Raw genomic sequence first — 21,994 nt, 5'->3', positions numbered from 1 at the left:
CACTGTCCATAATATTTGCAGTCATCCATAGACTTTGTACTGTAGTCATCAAGTTGTTACAGTGAGTTAGATATGATTTAAATCAACATTGTGTTTTCAGTTATATTGGTTGTGAACCAGACATGATCCAAAAATCTTGAGAACTCTCATTTTATCTCGAATGACCAAGTTTAATTCAGGAACATATAAAGAAAACTCATCTTGAGTGTATTATCTATTAATAACTTCATATTACCACTTTGTGCACAATGTAATAAGAGTAGGCATTGTGATTGTTTTGTTTTTGTCTATTTTTTTGTGCATAAAAAGTTACGCACAGCTGTTCTCTTGACACAAATGTCCCATAAGCTCTGTGTGCGCAATGTAGTAAGAATAAGTGGGAATTTCAGAGGATATAATTTATGGGAGAAATATTTGTGAACTGTTCCATGCACAAACATAAAGTAACTTATAAATGTGACCGGCGACAACGGTTTCAGGCAAAAGTCGGGAATTTTGAAAATTTATTTTTTCATTGAATCACATTGCCCATTTTCTAAGCTTTACATTGATATAAAACACTTGTAGTATCCGGTACAGTAAGTGGTCATACAAAGCGAAATATAATGCATTTTTTGATTTGTTAGCCTGACAAAATTGCGAGAAAACGGGCTTTGAAGATTCAACTCATGCTCGAAGACCATGCCCAGTGGCGATGCGAGGTGAGAATCACCCATCCGTACAATGGTGCCAATGGAGATTAAGCTCCACCTCTAGCAACCACAGCGGCTTCTGATTGGCTCACTGAGAGAGTCAAATTTCCCGGGCACCTTCCTCGGAGCTCAGCGTATTGAGCCGAATGCCCAATGCGTTTCGCTCGGGTTTGTTTACCAGTACGTCTTTTAAAATGGTCTGGTTACGTGAGTATGGTGCACGTATTACTCAATGGCATCCACACGCTATGCCTGTGTGTATACGTCACTGGAGAGGGTGGCACATTCGTATCCACATCTTTACAAATCACGTTTTCATAGCGGTTGATTTGTCTTGTATATTTCATCATTGGGACCCTTTCTAAGGCAGAAAGATGAAAAGGGTCATGCTTCCTGTTGTTGTTGTTTTTTTGAGCCATGCATGTGTTGCATTGGGCTGTAAACAAGCAAGCAAACAAGCAAACAAACAAACACGACATTTATGACCACTCCTTCTCTCTCTTCTGCTGTCTTTTTGAGTCAACCTGCTGTAATATTTACTACAAGCACAATTTACAAATCAGTTTCCGATTGTATGTTGCACGATTTGTGTGGTGATTTGCCACTCTGATACGCTTAAATAACCCATGTTCCCTATCGTATCTATTTTCACGTAAATGTTAGTGCTTCCTAGTTTTGCTATCACTTTTTGTTTCACTTGGTTGCGGTAGAAAAGCTCGTATAGAAAGCCCAACGAAGAGCATACTCTAAAGACTGAGTGTACTGGTATTTATTGTAGCAACAACAATGGAATATGCATGCGTAGACAAAACATTTCCGACTCGCTGCGAGGCGTATCTCCGAAAGCCGAACTATGTAAATGTGTGCAACGCACTATCCAATCACACGCGAGATGCCGCGCCGTAGCAACACTGGGCATAGTGGCACGGCGTTCGAAAGAAGATCGAAACTGAAGAGTGCGATCCGACATAGGGTGTCTAAAATTCCATTTTCGGTAGGAAAAACTTAGTATTATGCTGTGAAATTTAGTGTAGATGTAGAAAACATATCAAAGATGCAATTTCTGCAAAAACCCAAAATCGACAAAAATAATGGTCAAAATCTTTGTACCCTGCCTAGGAGGGAATTTGCTCTTGCGACTTTTGCCTGAAACCGTTGTCGCGGGTCACAAATACTCTATACCTCTGCTGTAGAGCTTCAGAGAGAGACATAATATATGCTTCAGTAGATTAATCATTTGTTTGACCATTTCTAGATGTTTCATCTGAATAAAATGATGTGAGACATGTTATCAAAGTAAATTATTTCTGTCTAGCCATAGAAGGAGTATGGAATGTTGCACGATGAGTTTAGATACCGTGTATTATGTAACAGGCCATATGGAAGGCTGAACTGTAGTATGTGAAATTCAGCTCACTTCCGCACCATGATGATATGATGTGATCAGACACATCTTGCTTTTTTTTTCTGCTTAATATTTCATGTGTTAACTGTGAAATATAGATGTGACCCGCTACAACAAAAGGATCCTAAAGTCGCTGACGGGCGAGCCAAGTATGGCCGAGAAAAATGCTATTTTCAGGCCTTTCCTTTGATCATTAATTACCTTCAAAATTTCGGCAGATGATAGAAGATTAGACTACAAAATTATGTTAAAAACAGAAATCCGAACGTTTTGACAGATTTTGGTAATCTGACTTCAAACTCGATTTTCTAGACTCACCCGTCAGTGACTTTAGGATCCTTTTGTTGTAGCGGGTCACATATAAATCAGCTTTGTGTGTTTGGAAGTTGTTACAGAGCAAACCTTTTGCTAAACCCATTGAATACGAGTCCTGAGTACTTCTTTGGCAAGTGTCTATGGGAAATGTCCTCACTGGGTTAACCCATTGGACGAGTCCCGAGTATACTCGGGCAGTTGTCTATGGGAAATGAGTGTTGTAGCAAAATCAGTCCATCCTCAAGGGGTTAATAATTATGTTTAACTGCTAATCTTTGTGGTTGTTCAGGAAGGTGGTGTTTTTACCTACCACATTCAAAGCCAAGTTTGCTGAAGGAATTATAATCTTCTTCTCTTTACGACTCTGAATTTTATTTTATTTCTCTCTGTAAAAACCAGAGAGATTATTCTCCTCTCCACCACTAGAGGGCAAACTATACAATGGCGTCCAAGATTTCATGGGGGCTGCCATCTTACTCGCTTAGTAATGGTGGACTTCGCATGCTCAAGTAATGTTTATACAGCGCGTATTTGAAATTTTGAACTTTTACGCAAGTACACACTTCTAGATTTGGCTGCTCCTCGGTTGCTGGTTTGCTAGCGTGTAGCACAAAGGGTGAGCCGACAGTACCACCTCGTTGTCTTCCAGTGCTCTCTGTGCGCATACTTTGCACTCTTGCACCTACTCATTTTAAGTTCTTTGGTAAAAGCCTAGACGGAACTGATGAAATTCATTAAATATTTAAAACAGCTGAATAAAGTTCCAGATACTCTGTTCAAATATAGTGTCTTGTACAATGGGTTGCCAAGTTGAGTATCAGTTTTGTTCTAAGTGATTTTAGAATTGTGGCTTTTGAATTTTGAATAATGGTGTTGTATCAGACCAAAATGATGCTCAAATGAAAAAAAAAAAAAATGAGAAAAGCTTTTCTTCTTCCTTACGAAATACTAGCAATAAATGATAAATATTATGATGACATGACACAGACTTAAACCACAGAAATATGATTTCTAAAACTAGATAGGTCAAAGCATATTAACACCATCATAGTACACTATGTTTGCACTTGTCTCTTTCCTGACTATTCACCCACTCCCAGCTACCAAAAATGAAGTGATATTAATCAATCACCCTTCATCTTTTCTATAGCAAAACAAGAAAGAAAAAGGGGCTTTGCCTTGAAACAGATGCATTGAATTATTCTTTTCTTTTTTTCTCCTGGAAAGAATGTGATCCCTTGTACAAAATCAAATACTATTGTGTGCATTCATAAAAGATGATGTTTACTGACTGCATTGAAAAAAAAGACAGTGGTGTTCTTGCAGGGAGACTACCATGTGTTGATTTTGTCCCCTACAGTGAGGAAGTTATGGGTACAGGTCGGTATTAACTCTTTATTTTGTGCTTTTTTTTTTCACTCTGTAAGATTTTTTTCTTCATTTCACTGTATAACTGGGTCATTAAAATGAGATCAAAATCTATATTTTGTATTACGTTCAGATACTGAAATATTATTTCTTATGAAGGGAGAATAATTCCCTTTTTAATATGGTGTTCACTATGCCACATCTATCATGGAATTCAAATTTAGAATACTATCGACTTTGACAAATTTGTTTTGTTACTTTGATATGGAATAGCTTCCTTGTAAATTGTATACGACATCTCATAATGAATGAGAATCAATCTTTCTGAATGTTTTAAACAATAATATTGAGATGAAATAAAGTTTAGTTGATAGTGGAACTATCCCCTGGTTTGAATCTTTTATCTAATCAAGTGGAAGCACTGCTGTAGGAGTTTCTGAGAAGCTGTTCTTTCTCTCCCTTTCATCTTGTCACTCTGTGTTCCCTCTTCCTGTAGCTACCAAAACAAACTCTTTTTCTATCTCTCCAGCTTCAAGATTATGTTACTATCCCTCTCGCTATCAAGATTGTTAGTTATTGACAGATAGCTCACTATCTTTATAGCTGCGTTTGTACAAGAATACTTACTCTCTAGCTGCAAAATGTTTTGATAATTTTACTACTTCTTAAGCTACAAGATATTTTATGACACGTCTGTAGCTACAAGATGTTTGACTATCTTACTGTATCTATAAGATTAATTTCAATACTACCCATCTAGCTACAAGATGGTCTTAACTCTGTTGTAACCCACATGATACCACAACACAAAGGTAATCCTTTCTTGATTCAAGATGTGTTGCTATTTTTCCCTTGCAGCTATGAGATATTTTACTAGGTCTCTCGAACTAAATAATATTTTACTATTTCTGTCTCTAGCTTCATGATGTTTTTCAATCTCACTCTAGCTACAATGTAGCTACAAGATCTTTTACTCTCTCTCTCTAGCCAAAAAATATTTCTCCCTCATGAGCTACTCTAGGTTTTCTTCCCTCACTGTGTTCATCCTTTCTTTATGATTCCTGTTTGATAGGACTTTCTAATGATAGAGATTATAGAAGATAAAACAGTACTTTATTCACCACCAGTATAAAATTTGTTAGACGGATCTCTCCCCCCCCCCCCCCCCCCCCGAAAAAAAAAAACAGGCTTTATCACAATCAATTGTCAGTGGTGCTTTTGCAAAATGACTTTGGTCCAAGATTTTTAACTGTTCAGTTTGCTACAATTCCTGTGAATGCAGCCTACTTGGTATCAAGATTTGAAGTCTATTATTAAAAACATTCTCTCTTTTTGTATAACTATTGTTCTTGCTTGGTCAGGTGTACTGGTACGTGTATATCTATTGTCAAGCAAGGGTGTGTGAAGTTTTGGTTCATTAGTGCAGAATTAGAGGAGTACAGTAGTAATGACAACAAAAGCTAGGACAGTAGTGGATCCAGAGGAGGCACCCCCGGTGCGCCCCATCTTCAATTTTTGTTAAAACAAAAGAAGTAAAAAGAAAAAATGGAGGAGGCGAGTGTGCTCCCCTTTAATATTGTACGGGCACCTCCCCTTTTTGGAATTCCTGGATCTGCCCCTGTGGGAGGATATTCACGTATCATTGGCAAGAGTTGTATTCTCTATGGTCAGCCTGGATGGTGAGAGCTTGGTCGGGATCATAAAATTCTGCGTGCATGTACAGTTGAACCTCTCGTATCCGGACATGTCGGGACCGGGGCTCATCCGGATAAGGGATTTGGCCGGATACTGGAGACTCAATACTTTATACATGTACTATACACATGTACTGATGTAGCCCATTGTAGTACCACATGTAGTAATGTGTATACTGCAACCTTTTCATTGTTACATTTGGGGATGTTTGGGGATGTTAAAATGTCTGAAGGTAAGCAATTTGGAAGGAAATTTGATGAGATGTAAGTTACTCATGTTGGAAGTAATATGTAATTCATGTGTGTTTGTGTAGGAGTTCACAAGTTGGGAATCCCCCTTTCCTCCCGTAATTATTAAAAAAAAAATCACAGCGAGATTGCGTCCGTATAATAGAGAGATCCGGATAAAGGGAGGCCGGATAAGAGAGGTTCAACTGTACTTTAATGCCAAGTCTTATAGGACGTATGCCAAGTACATCCACCTATGAAGAAGCTGCCAAGTAGTGTATACACAAACATGTTAACAGCTATGTTCATCAGTTGCTGTTTGACACACATAACTGAAGAAATGCCAAAATTGATTTTCTGGTTTACAAACATGTTGTTTGCTATGTTCAAGCATACCAGCATAAATGCTTTTATGTTTATTAATCATAACTGTGTTAGCATAAGAAGAGTGTGGTATGGTGCCAGTTGAATTGATATGACTTCATTCTTGAAGTCTGTGTATACAAAACTTGTTTATAGGTTGCTGCCAAATTGATTGAGACACATAAAGCATTATTACAATGGAGTGCCATAGCCGTCCCCCAGATATAGCGTGTTATTGTGTGCTGTGCGCTTCTACTGATCCGTGCATTCACATTCTACACCACCATTCACTGTGCAGTGGGTTTGGCCATTGTATATAGAGCTGATAGACAAGGTGTGTATCAGAGTCAACTCTTGAAGAAATACCAGGCAGATGTTTAACGAGCATTTTGTCTCCTTGACATTGTAAGCCAAGCAGTAGAGGAATCACTCTGTTTGTATGATGTTGTAGGTGTTTAACGGGTAGAGAACAGTTTGTATTTTATCTCCTGCAAATTAAAAAACCTTTGAGTAAGGACACGTTTGATTAATGATGCTGAAGAAGATGCATTGTTATATTTTTAGAACCAAGAGAATGATTAAAGTTGTGTTGAAAGAGGATGAAATAAACTTTTTGAGCAAAGTAATCTGTTTTGCTCTTGCAAACGTACATCAATGTATTGTTGCCGGAAGGTTTTGTTATTGAGTAGGTGATGGTATGCTGTGGAGGTACTATGCTCTGTGACGTCATTAACATTCCGAGTCAACGCAGAGTCACGTTTGATTGGTTCTGTTAATGTGATGCCGTTATAATGGTTCTAATGCCCGTATATTGAATGTAACAAAGTGCATCGCCGCCAGAGTGGAGAAATGTATTGTCATTTGATACGTCACAAAAGAGGGTGCGTTGTCCGGGTTGTTACCTACCTTCTGTTTCATTCAAATTGAGATATCCAGTCCACTATGTTTGTTATCTTACAAAATGGGGACCAAAGAAATCATTTGGCACCCTATTATATTATTTACAGAGGTTCCGAGCAGGGCGGTGAGACGAAAACTCCCAGTTATAAGCAAGCTGTGCAATAGAAAGACTTCATCTTTTATACCAAAACAGAAAGAAAAGTCAATAATCTACACAGTGGCGGGTCTAGGGTGAGCGAGTACCGGGTGCGTGCCCCATTTATTTATTTGTGTGTTTTTTTGTTTTGTTTTTTGGGCAAAAAAAAAAACAAAACTCGCACATGCACAAAGAAATAAAAAGAAAAAAAAAGGGGTGCGTGCGCCTCCCTTTAATTTTGAAAAGGTGCCCCCTCTTTACGGGATTCCTGGATCCGCCCATGCTACAAAGTGAAAGAACTTAATGTACATGATGTAGCAGAGTTTTGGGATGCAGAACAGAATGCAAACAATACGTGTCGACAAGAGAACCTCATGTCTGTGTTGAAAATCACCAGTCTTGCATGATTTGATATTCAAACGCTGCATATCATTTCAGGTTCAGTGTAGTGTACACGCACCCCACAATTCCTCTACAATTAGAATAATGACGTGGAATCGAATTTTACTCATTTGAGTGATTTCAAAGTTCACATCATCCGGTTTTGCATTATTTCCAATACCCATGAAATTTCAATTGAAATGGGTTAACCATCTGTGAGAAAAAATTCAAAGGTGGTGGTGGGGGGGGGGGGGGGGGGAAAGTTATCAACTGCAGGCGAATATATTCACGTGATGAATACAAGAGGTTATTCTAGTTGTTATTCAGACTTATTATTCAGTGTCTTGTGGATTTTGTAGTGACCGTGGTGTGTTTATTCCGTCCGCATGAGATGTCCTATTCCCCCAAACATATGAGAAACCCTCAATCACGTGAAGGTTATATTAACAGGTCAAGGATACTTTTTTCTATGGAAGTCATCGAGTGGATTTGGATTGTGCGGATCCAGTTCCCATATTGTGTATCCCTGTCCCTTGGAATATGGATGAAATACACTGTATAACTATAGATATAGAATAAAGTTAAGCATGCGGTCTTCATGGTATTTTCCTTAAATTTCGTCCCCGTTTTCCCCTTCCTCCTTCCCCCTCCGACTCGTCTTTCCCTTCCCTGTCCTGTGTTATCTATCATCTATCTCAAGGGAATGAGAAGCGTGCTCGGCTGTCGCCGTTCTCAAGGAAATGTTCTCACATTCCCTTGAGAACGGCGAGAACATGCTTTCCGAACGTCGGAACTGGGTAGGCCCTTTTCAAGTCCAAACACATACCCTATAACAGTACGTGGTGCACCGTGAGGCCTTCCACCACCCAACGTTCTGCTGTCACACGGAAACCTTCAAAGATTTCATCTACACGTATTTCTGAGTTATGCGAGGGTCACATTGATATCGGTACTCCTCCCCTCATATTTGCTGTAGTGGTTTTGCCTGTATGTTCTTCACTTCTAAGATTGTTGTAAGGATCAAACAACAACATGCAAAAATATGCCTTAATACCGACACGGGCAAAGAACAATTTACAAGATGAGATTACCAAAAATTCAAAAAGTAACATCAAAACAAAAGTCCATTCTATCTTGACTGTTGTTGGTGACGCTTTTCTCTTCTTGATTTATTGACCTCCTTCCTCTGATGATCAATTTTCATGGTAACATCATGTGTGAATTTCTTGTAGCTTGTAGCTTGTAACAACACTATAACAACTTGTCACTGATAACAAGTTTTATGGCACGGGCCCCCAGGAGACATTACATTTTAGGTCCAGAAAGTCTGAGGGAAGACACATTGGCGATGGCATTCTTGACATCAACTGGTAGCTAATATCCCTGAAAGCATCATTCTTATAACTGTTTGTAAACCACTAGTTTATTTCGTAACATTTTTAGTTTTCCTTTTTATCTCCTGTATATATACGCCAGCTGTATCAGTTTGATTATTTTCTTCAGCCGGTAACATAAAAGAAGCCAAGAGGAGAGTAGATACACAGAAAAAAAAAAACACGTGAATGACTGTACGAAAGAAAAAATGAATATGAATTAATGAGGGAATGAATGAATGAACGAACGAATGAATGAATGATTGTATGAAAAAAAAAATACTGAATATGAGTGTGTATAAACGAATGACTATGAAAGAATGAATGAATAAATGAATGAATGAATGAATGTATGTATGAAAAAATACTGAATATGAATGAATATGAATGTGTAAACAAATGACTGAAAGAATGAAGGAATAAATAAATGAATGAACGAATGAATGAATAGAAGAATGAATGAATGATTGTATGAAAGAATACATGAATGAATGAATGAATGAATGAATCAAAATGAGTACATATGTAACTAGACTTGGAATTTGTCAAGACTGACAAATTAGGTGATCCGATTTGTTTTAATCGATGATTCGAGTCCTGATCGCAATAGGCATGACCATATAGGTTTCATCTGTGTTTAGAGACATTGGCCGTGTGATGTTTGGATTCCCATTTAGAAAAGAGAGTCAGGTCTGCCATCTTTGGTACCAAATTCGGTATACACTATAACGAAGATACAGAATGAAGTATATTTGACCATTGACCCAACTTTGCGCAGCCAAGATGGCATCTGAGCAAAAAGTGGTTATTTTGTGAAATGATTCTTGTAACATGGTCTTTGCGTGTGGAAAATACGGGAAAGATAGGACATGTATTCACCAAGATACAGGTTGAAACATTTATGACCTTTGACCCTAATTTACATACCCAAGATGGTGTCTGATCAAGTAGTTGTTATTTTATGAAATAAAGTACGTGACATGACCTAAACATGTGCAAAATATGGGCGTGATAGGGGCTGGTTTTTTTAACTTATTGCAAAGAAAGTGGCATAAAGAAAGAAATATCTCAATACATCGAAGATAAGTATAATTTCAACCAAGTTTTTTGACGTGATATCGGCGCCGTATGAAAAAATGGAGGGTATAGTCGCGATAGCCCAAAGTCTGAGCTACAACATATTAAAATCTGGGAGAAATTCACGAAAGAGTAAGTGAGCTAGTGTTCGATAAAGACCGTCATGTCAATTTTCATTTCCAGAAAAATTCCCTCCCGTAGAGATAACACGTAAACTGGTTAAATTTGACAAGGTTACATTATATCTATTTTCACGAGGTGAAGACATCATCCGATTAAAACTTTGATTGAACAAAACTTAAAGAGTATTACATTGGCTACAACATACTGAAATCTGGAAGAAATTCACCGAAGGGTAATTGAGCTAGTCGTCGATAAAGACAATCATGTCAATTTTCACATCTAGACAAATTCCCTCCCATAGAGATAACACGTCATAATGAAGATAAAGAAAGAAGTACATATGACCTTTGACCCTACTTTGCACAGACAAGATGGCGTCTGAGCAAAAAGTAGTTACTTTGTGAAATGATTCTTGTAACATGGTCTTTAAGTATGCAAAATATGGGAAAGATAAGACATGTATTCACCAAGATACAGGATGAAACATTTTTGACCTTTGACCCTAATTTACATACCCAAGAAGGTACCCGATCAAGTAGTTGTTATTTTATGAAATAATGTACGTGACATAAACTAAACATGTGCAAAATATTGGGCTGATAGAGCTTGTTTTTCTTGAGTTATTGCAAAGAAAGTTGCAGAAAGAAAGGAATATGAAAATACATGGAAGATAAGCTTTAATTTCAACCAAGTTTTTGGGCATGATGCCGACTCCGTATGAAAAAACAAAGGGCACATTTACGATAGCCCAAAGTCTCAGCTACAACATACTAAAATATGGGAGAAATTCACCGAAGCATAAGTGAGCTAGTGCTCGATAAAGATAGTCATGTCAGTTTTCATTTCCAGAAAAACTGCACTCCCATAGAGATAACACGTAAACTGGTCAAATTTAACAATGTTACTTTTAATCCCTTTTTACGAGGTGATGCCGTCATCCAATCAAATTGTTGTTATTATATATCTGAAAGACCATTTAATAAGCTACAACATATTGAAATTTGGACGAAAATCAACTAAAGAATAAGTGAGATATGCTTGAATGAACTTGAAATTTGATGACGTCATTTTGAAAATTTACTTTTTTAAATTTATTAAGAAATTTGATATATTTTAATCATTTTTCCAGCATTGCCAACCCATGAAATGACATGTACAACTCATCAGCTTTCAGAATATGTAAAAAAGATGGGGGGTCACCGTCCATCCTGACGAGTAAAATTGGATTTAAAATTGGCAGTTTTTTGGCATTGTTGCACTGTATATCGCCATTGACGCGCGCGCGGAATTTCAACTTTGACGGACCCATATGACGTCATCTTGAGTCGGATTGACTTGAAACTTGGTAGAAATATTCCTTGACATTTCACACATCCGATCAAAGTGAAAAAACGGGAAATTTTCATTGCATATGAGCTGTGCGTGCGTATATGTGCGCGCGCGTACGCGTCCGTCCGATTTTTTCAATTTTTCAAAAAATGCTCCAAATGGTCTGAAACGTATGCAAAAAAAATTTGAGCTTGATTGGAGCATACAAATATTTCAACGCGCGCGTACGCGCACGTCTTTACGATGCGAGGAATTTTGAAAATATGGGTAGAATTCCCTTGAATTGAAATTTATGTGACGTAAATTTCATTGAGAAATTCCACTCCATTAATGAGATATGATTGAAAATGTGTTTTCATATAATGACGTCATAGTGACGTCACGGTCGACTGATCACTACGATTTTACTTGACATGTCGTCTTTGGGACATGATACACATATGGTATAAGTTTGACATTCATAGGCAATGCACTTTCTGAGCTCATCTCTACACAACTTTTGCGGAGAAATAAAGAAGAAGAAGAAGAAGAAGAAGACTAGAGATTGTAATTTGTCATCACTGACAAATTAAGGTGATCCGATTTTTTTTAATCAATGATTCGAGTCCTGATCGCAATAGGCATGACAATACAAGTTTCATCTGTGTTTAGAGACATTGGCCGTGTGAGGTTTGGATTCTCATTTAGAAAAGGGAGTCATATCTGCCATCTTTGGTACCAATTCTGTATACACTGAATAACGAAGATACAGCAACGAATACATATGACCTTTGACCCACCTTTACACTCCCAAGATGGCATCTGAGGAAAAAGTGGTTATTTTGTGAAATGATTCTTGCGACATCGTCTATATTCGTGTGCAAAATATGGCAAAGATAGGACAGGTATTCACCAAGATGCAAAATGCAAAGTCTTAGGTACAACATAAAATCTGGGAGAAATTCACCGAAGGGTAAGTGAGAGCTAGTGCTCGATAAAGAAAAGCATGTCAATTTTCACATTAAAAAAAATCCCTCCCATAGAGATAACACGTCATAACGAAAATACAGAAAGAAGTACATATGACCTTTGACCTCACTTTGCACACCCAAGATGGCGTCTGAGCAAAAAGTGGTTATTTTGTGAAATGATCCTTGTTACATGGTCTTTGTGTGTGCAAAATATGGGAAAGATAGGACATGTATTCACCAAGATACAGGATGAAACATTTATGACCTTTGACCCTAATTTACACACCCAAGATGGTGTCTGATCAAGTAGTTGTTATTTTATGAAATAATGTACGTGACATGAACTAAACATGTGCAAAATATGGGATTGATAGCCATTGTTGTTGTTCATCTATTGCACAGAAAGTAGTAGAAAGAAAGAAAAATAAAGAAAATGATTCGAGTCCTGATCGTAATAGGCATGACAATACAAGTTTCATCTGTGTTTAGAGACATTGGCCGTGTGAGGTTTGGATTCTCATTTAGAAAAGGGAGTCATATCTGCCATCTTTGGTACCAATTCTGTATACACTGAATAACGAAGATACAGCAACGAATACATATGACCTTTGACCCACCTTTACACTCCCAAGATGGCATCTGAGGAAAGAGTGGTTATTTTGTGAAATGATTCTTGCGACATCGTCTATATTCGTGTGCAAAATATGGCAACGATAGGACAGGTATTCACCAAGATGCAAAATGCAAAGTCTTAGGTACAACATAAAATCTGGGAGAAATTCACCGAAGGGTAAGTGAGAGCTAGTGGTCGATAAAGAAAAGCATGTCGATTTTCACATTAAAAAAAAATCCCTCCCATAGAGATAACACGTCATAACGAAAATACAGAAAGAAGTACATATGACCTTTGACCTCACTTTGCACACCCAAGATGGCGTCTGAGCAAAAAGTGGTTATTTTGTGAAATGATCCTTGTTACATGGTCTTTGTGTGTGCAAAATATGGGAAAGATAGGACATGTATTCACCAAGATACAGGATGAAACATTTATGACCTTTGACCCTAATTTACATACCCAAGATGGTGTCTGATCAAGTAGTTGTTATTTTATGAAATAATGTACGTGACATGAACTAAACATGTGCAAAATATGGGATTGATAGCCATTGTTGTTGTTCATCTATTGCACAGAAAGTAGTAGAAAGAAAGAAAAATAAAGAAAAAAATATGTTATTTTATAGAAATTTGAAGGAGAAGCATAAAAAAATCAGAAAAAGATAAAGTTAGGAAGGGAGATTAAGACTAACTAAAGAAAAAGAAGAAAAAAAGTGTTTAAAAAAATGAAAAAAAAATATTGGCAGGGGTGAGCCTCGAACCAGGGACCTTAGGATTACGAGTCGGATGCGCTATGCAATGACCTATTTCATGCTCCATAGGCCCTGTGTATTAAGGAAAAATGACGCTGCATCGAAGCCACGTGCCATTTTCAACCAAGTTTTTCGACGTGATGCCGACGTCGTATGAAAAAATGAAGGGCACATTTACGATAGCCCAAAGTCTCAGCTACAACATACTAAAATCTGGGAAAAATTCACCGAAGCAAAAGTGAGCTAGTGGTCGAAAAAGAGAGTCATGTCAATTTTCACTGCCAGAAAAACTGCTCTCCCATAGAGATAACACGTAAACTGGTCAAATTCTACAAGGATACATTCAATCCATTTTTACGAGGCGATGACGTCATCCAATCAAAATGTTGTTTTTACATTAATGAAAGAACATTTCATAAGCTACAACATACTGAAATATGGGAGAAAATTGGCAGTGGATAAGTGAGATACGCTCGAGTAAACTTGTAATTTGATGACGTCATTTTGAAAATTTACTTTTTTTACTTTATTAAGAAATTTGATATCTTTTAATCATTTTGCCAGCATCGCCAACCCATGAAATAACATTTCCAACTCATCAGCTTTCAGAATATGTAAAGAAAATGGGGGGTCACCGTCCATTCTGACGAGTAAAATCGGATTTAAAATTGGCGTTTTTTTGGCATCGTTGCACTGTATATCGCCATTGACGCGCGCGCGGAATTTCATCTTTGACGGGCCCGTATGAGGTCATATTGAGTCGGATTGACTTGAAACTTGGTAGAAATATTCCTTGACATTTTAGGTATCCGATAAATGTAAAAAAACGGGAAATTTCTATTGCATATGAGCTGTGTGTGCGAATATGTGCGCGCGCGTACGCGTCCGTCCAATTTTTTCAATTTTTCAAAAAATGCTCCAAATGGTCTGAAACGTGTGCAAAAAAAATTTGAGCTCGATTTAAGCATACAAATATTTCGACGTGCGCGTACGCGCACGTTTTAAGAGAAAATATGAATTTTGAGAATATGAGTGAAATTTGCATAACTTGAAATGAATGTGACGTAAATTTCATTGAAAAATTCCATTCCATTAATGAGATATGAATGAAAATGTGTTTTCATATAATGACGTCATAGTGACGTCACGGTTGACTGATCACAATGATACATTAGATTTGTCGTCTTTGGGACATGATACATATATGGTATGAGTTTGGAATTGATACTCTGAGAACTTTTTGAGTAAGTAGATACACAACTTTTGTCCAGAAATAAGAAGAAGAACCAACAAAGAATCCGTACAGATACAGAAGGTGATCCGAGAGGATACTCGGATCACCTAACTAGAGATTGTAATTTGTCATTACTGACAAATTAAGGTGATCCGATTTTTTTTTTCATCAATGATTCGAGTCCTGATCGCAATAGGCATGACCATACAGGTTTCGTCTGTTGCTAAAAACGTTGGCCGTGTGATGTTTTAATTCTCGTTTAGAAAAGGGAGTCACATCTGCCATCTTTGGTACCAAATTCCGTATACACTAGATAACGAAGATACAACAACAAATACATACTAGAGATTGTAATTTGTCATCACTGACAAATTAAGGTGATCCGATTTTTTTTATCAATGATTCGAGTCCTGATCGCAATAGGCATGACCATACAAGTTTCATCTGTGTTTAGAGACATTGGCCGTGTGATGTTTGCATTCTCATTTAGCAAAGGGAGTCGTATCTGCCATGTTAGGTACCAAATTCTGTATACACTATAACGAAGAAACAGCAACAAGTACATATGACCGTTGACCCACCTTTGCACTCCTAAGATTGCATCTGATGAAATAGTGGTTATTTTGTGAAATGATTCTCGCGACATCGTCTATACGTGTGAAAAATATGGGAAAGATAGGACAGGTATTCACTAAGATACAAGATGAAACATTTATGACCTTTGACCCTAATTTACATACCCAAGATGTTGTCCGATCTAGTAGTTGTTATTTTACGAAATAATGTACGAGCCATGAACTAAACATGTGCAAAATATGGGGGTGAAAGGGCGTGTTTTTCTTGAGTTATTGCAAAGAAAGTTGCAGAAAGAAAGAAATATCTCAATACATAGAAGATAAGCTTTAATTTCAACCAAGTTTTTTTATCGTAATTCCGACATCGTATGAAAAAACGAATGGCACATAACGATAGCGCAAAGTCTCAGCTACAACATATTAAAATCTGGGAGAACTTCACCGAAGGGTAAGTGAGCTAGTGCTCGATAAAGACAATCATGTCAATTTTCACATTTAAAAAAATTCCCTCCCATAGAGATAACACGTCATAACGAAGATACAAAAAGAAGTACATATGACCTTTGACCTCAATTTGCACAGACAAGATGGCATCTGAGTAAAAAGTGGTTATTTTGTGTAATGATTCTTGTAACATGGTCTTTGCGTGTGCAAAATATGGGAAAGATAGGACATGTATTCACTAAGATACAGGGTGAAACACTTATGACCTTTGACCCTAATTTACATACCCAAGATGGTGTCCGATCAAGTAGTTGTTATTTCATGAAATAATTCACGTGACATGAACTAAACATGTGCAAAATATGGAAGTGATAGAGGCCGTTTTTCTTGAGTTATTGCAAAGAAAGTTGCAGAAAGAAAGAAATATCTCAATACATCGAAGATAAGCCTGAATTTCAACCCAATTTTTTGACGTGATTCTGACATCGTATGAAAAAACAAAGGGCACACTTACGGTAGCGTAAAGTATCAGCTACAACATATTAAAATCTGGGAGAAATTTACCGAAGCTTAAGTGAGCTAATGCTCGATAAAGATAGTAATGTCAATTTTCATTTCCAGAAAAACTGCACTCCCATAGAGATAACACGTAAACTGGTCAAATTTGACAAGATTACTTTCAATCCATTTTTACGAGGTGATACCGTTATCCAATCAAAATTTTGTTATTTTATGTTTGAAAGAACATTAAATAAGCTACATCATACTGAAATCTGGGTGAAAATTGACAAAGGACTAGTGAGATACCCTCGAATGAACTTGAAATTTGATGACGTCATTTTGAAAATTTACCTTTTTTACTTTATTAAGAAATTTGATATCTTTTAATCATTTTGTCAGCATTGCCACCCCATGAAATGACATGTACAACTCATCAGCTTTCAAAATATGTACAGAAAATGGGGGGTCACCGTCCATCCTGACGAGTAAAATCGGATTTAAAATTGGCGTTTTTTTGGCATAGTTGCACTGTATATCGCCATTGACGCGCGCGCGGAATTTCAACTTTGACGGGCCCGTATGACGTCATATTGAGTCGGATTGACTTGAAACTTGGTAGAAATATTCTTTGACATTTCAGACAGCCGATAAGTGTGAAAAAACGGGAAATTTCTATTGCATATGAGCTGTGCGTGCGTATATGTGCGCGCGCGTACGCGTCCGTCCAATTTTTTCAATTTTTCAAAAAATGCTCCAAATGATCTGAAACGTGTGCAAAAAAAATTTGAGCTCGATTGGAGCATGTTAACATTTTAACGCGCGCGTACGCGCACGGTTTGAGTGTAAACTGAAATGTGAGTAAATGTGTAGAATACGCTTGATTTGAACTATATGTGACGTAAATTTCATGGAAAAATTCCTTTCCATTAATGAGATAATAATGAAAATGTGTTTTCATATAATGACGTCATAGTGACGTCACGGTCCATTGATCACAATGATTTTACAAAATCTGTCGTCTTTGTGACATGATACATATATGGTATAATTTTGAAATTGATAGGCAGAGGACTTTCTGAGTTAATCTCTGCACAACTTTTGTCCAGAAATAAAGAATCAGTACAGATACAATAGGTGATCCGAAGGATACTCGGATCACCTAACTAGAGATTGTAATTTGTCATCACTGACAAATTAAGGTGATCCGATTTTTTTTAATCAATGATTCGAGTCCTGATCGCAATAGGCATGACAATACAAGTTTCATCTGTGTTTAGAGACATTGGCCGTGTGAGGTTTGGATTCTCATTTAGAAAAGGGAGTCATATCTGCCATCTTTGGTACCAATTCTGTATACACTGAATAACGAAGATACAGCAACGAATACATATGACCTTTGACCCACCTTTACACTCCCAAGATGGCATCTGAGGAAAAAGTGGTTATTTTGTGAAATGATTCTTGCGACATCGTCTATATTCGTGTGCAAAATATGGCAAAGATAGGACAGGTATTCACCAAGATGCAAAATGCAAAGTCTTAGGTACAACATAAAATCTGGGAGAAATTCACCGAAGGGTAAGTGAGAGCTAGTGCTCGATAAAGAAAAGCATGTCAATTTTCACATTAAAAAAAATCCCTCCCATAGAGATAACACGTCATAACGAAAATACAGAAAGAAGTACATATGACCTTTGACCTCACTTTGCACACCCAAGATGGCGTCTGAGCAAAAAGTGGTTATTTTGTGAAATGATCCTTGTTACATGGTCTTTGTGTGTGCAAAATATGGGAAAGATAGGACATGTATTCACCAAGATACAGGATGAAACATTTATGACCTTTGACCCTAATTTACACACCCAAGATGGTGTCTGATCAAGTAGTTGTTATTTTATGAAATAATGTACGTGACATGAACTAAACATGTGCAAAATATGGGATTGATAGCCATTGTTGTTGTTCATCTATTGCACAGAAAGTAGTAGAAAGAAAGAAAAATAAAGAAAATGATTCGAGTCCTGATCGTAATAGGCATGACAATACAAGTTTCATCTGTGTTTAGAGACATTGGCCGTGTGAGGTTTGGATTCTCATTTAGAAAAGGGAGTCATATCTGCCATCTTTGGTACCAATTCTGTATACACTGAATAACGAAGATACAGCAACGAATACATATGACCTTTGACCCACCTTTACACTCCCAAGATGGCATCTGAGGAAAGAGTGGTTATTTTGTGAAATGATTCTTGCGACATCGTCTATATTCGTGTGCAAAATATGGCAACGATAGGACAGGTATTCACCAAGATGCAAAATGCAAAGTCTTAGGTACAACATAAAATCTGGGAGAAATTCACCGAAGGGTAAGTGAGAGCTAGTGGTCGATAAAGAAAAGCATGTCGATTTTCACATTAAAAAAAAAATCCCTCCCATAGAGATAACACGTCATAACGAAAATACAGAAAGAAGTACATATGACCTTTGACCTCACTTTGCACACCCAAGATGGCGTCTGAGCAAAAAGTGGTTATTTTGTGAAATGATCCTTGTTACATGGTCTTTGTGTGTGCAAAATATGGGAAAGATAGGACATGTATTCACCAAGATACAGGATGAAACATTTATGACCTTTGACCCTAATTTACATACCCAAGATGGTGTCTGATCAAGTAGTTGTTATTTTATGAAATAATGTACGTGACATGAACTAAACATGTGCAAAATATGGGATTGATAGCCATTGTTGTTGTTCATCTATTGCACAGAAAGTAGTAGAAAGAAAGAAAAATAAAGAAAAAAATATGTTATTTTATAGAAATTTGAAGGAGAAGCATAAAAAAATCAGAAAAAGATAAAGTTAGGAAGGGAGATTAAGACTAACTAAAGAAAAAGAAGAAAAAAAGTGTTTAAAAAAATGAAAAAAAAATATTGGCAGGGGTGAGCCTCGAACCAGGGACCTTAGGATTACGAGTCGGATGCGCTATGCAATGACCTATTTCATGCTCCATAGGCCCTGTGTATTAAGGAAAAATGACGCTGCATCGAAGCCACGTGCCATTTTCAACCAAGTTTTTCGACGTGATGCCGACGTCGTATGAAAAAATGAAGGGCACACTTACGATAGCCCAAAGTCTCAGCTACAACATACTAAAATCTGGGAAAAATTCACCGAAGCAAAAGTGAGCTAGTGGTCGAAAAAGAGAGTCATGTCAATTTTCACTGCCAGAAAAACTGCTCTCCCATAGAGATAACACGTAAACTGGTCAAATTCTACAAGGATACATTCAATCCATTTTTACGAGGCGATGACGTCATCCAATCAAAATGTTGTTTTTACATTAATGAAAGAACATTTCATAAGCTACAACATACTGAAATATGGGAGAAAATTGGCAGTGGATAAGTGAGATACGCTCGAGTAAACTTGTAATTTGATGACGTCATTTTGAAAATTTACTTTTTTTACTTTATTAAGAAATTTGATATCTTTTAATCATTTTGCCAGCATCGCCAACCCATGAAATAACATTTCCAACTCATCAGCTTTCAGAATATGTAAAGAAAATGGGGGGTCACCGTCCATTCTGACGAGTAAAATCGGATTTAAAATTGGCGTTTTTTTGGCATCGTTGCACTGTATATCGCCATTGACGCGCGCGCGGAATTTCATCTTTGACGGGCCCGTATGAGGTCATATTGAGTCGGATTGACTTGAAACTTGGTAGAAATATTCCTTGACATTTTAGGTATCCGATAAATGTAAAAAAACGGGAAATTTCTATTGCATATGAGCTGTGTGTGCGAATATGTGCGCGCGCGTACGCGTCCGTCCAATTTTTTCAATTTTTCAAAAAATGCTCCAAATGGTCTGAAACGTGTGCAAAAAAAATTTGAGCTCGATTTAAGCATACAAATATTTCGACGTGCGCGTACGCGCACGTTTTAAGAGAAAATATGAATTTTGAGAATATGAGTGAAATTTGCATAACTTGAAATGAATGTGACGTAAATTTCATTGAAAAATTCCATTCCATTAATGAGATATGAATGAAAATGTGTTTTCATATAATGACGTCATAGTGACGTCACGGTTGACTGATCACAATGATACATTAGATTTGTCGTCTTTGGGACATGATACATATATGGTATGAGTTTGGAATTGATACTCTGAGAACTTTTTGAGTAAGTAGATACACAACTTTTGTCCAGAAATAAGAAGAAGAACCAACTAGAGATTGTAATTTGTCATCACTGACAAATTAAGGTGATCCGATTTTTTTTAATCAATGATTCGAGTCCTGATCGCAATAGGCATGACAATACAAGTTTCATCTGTGTTTAGAGACATTGGCCGTGTGAGGTTTGGATTCTCATTTAGAAAAGGGAGTCATATCTGCCATCTTTGGTACCAATTCTGTATACACTGAATAACGAAGATACAGCAACGAATACATATGACCTTTGACCCACCTTTACACTCCCAAGATGGCATCTGAGGAAAAAGTGGTTATTTTGTGAAATGATTCTTGCGACATCGTCTATATTCGTGTGCAAAATATGGCAAAGATAGGACAGGTATTCACCAAGATGCAAAATGCAAAGTCTTAGGTACAACATAAAATCTGGGAGAAATTCACCGAAGGGTAAGTGAGAGCTAGTGCTCGATAAAGAAAAGCATGTCGATTTTCACATTAAAAAAAATCCCTCCCATAGAGATAACACGTCATAACGAAAATACAGAAAGAAGTACATATGACCTTTGACCTCACTTTGCACACCCAAGATGGCGTCTGAGCAAAAAGTGGTTATTTTGTGAAATGATCCTTGTTACATGGTCTTTGTGTGTGCAAAATATGGGAAAGATAGGACATGTATTCACCAAGATACAGGATGAAACATTTATGACCTTTGACCCTAATTTACATACCCAAGATGGTGTCTGATCAAGTAGTTGTTATTTTATGAAATAATGTACGTGACATGAACTAAACATGTGCAAAATATGGGATTGATAGCCATTGTTGTTGTTCATCTATTGCACAGAAAGTAGTAGAAAGAAAGAAAAATAAAGAAAATGATTCGAGTCCTGATCGTAATAGGCATGACAATACAAGTTTCATCTGTGTTTAGAGACATTGGCCGTGTGAGGTTTGGATTCTCATTTAGAAAAGGGAGTCATATCTGCCATCTTTGGTACCAATTCTGTATACACTGAATAACGAAGATACAGCAACGAATACATATGACCTTTGACCCACCTTTACACTCCCAAGATGGCATCTGAGGAAAGAGTGGTTATTTTGTGAAATGATTCTTGCGACATCGTCTATATTCGTGTGCAAAATATGGCAACGATAGGACAGGTATTCACCAAGATGCAAAATGCAAAGTCTTAGGTACAACATAAAATCTGGGAGAAATTCACCGAAGGGTAAGTGAGAGCTAGTGGTCGATAAAGAAAAGCATGTCGATTTTCACATTAAAAAAAATCCCTCCCATAGAGATAACACGTCATAACGAAAATACAGAAAGA

The sequence above is a fragment of the Diadema antillarum genome, unplaced genomic scaffold, assembly GCF_040938485.1.
Source record: "Diadema antillarum isolate AM-2024a unplaced genomic scaffold, OU_Dant_1.0 scf00000035, whole genome shotgun sequence".
NCBI classification, from domain to species: domain Eukaryota; kingdom Metazoa; phylum Echinodermata; class Echinoidea; order Diadematoida; family Diadematidae; genus Diadema; species Diadema antillarum.
Note: the sequence above shows the minus strand (reverse complement) of the source record.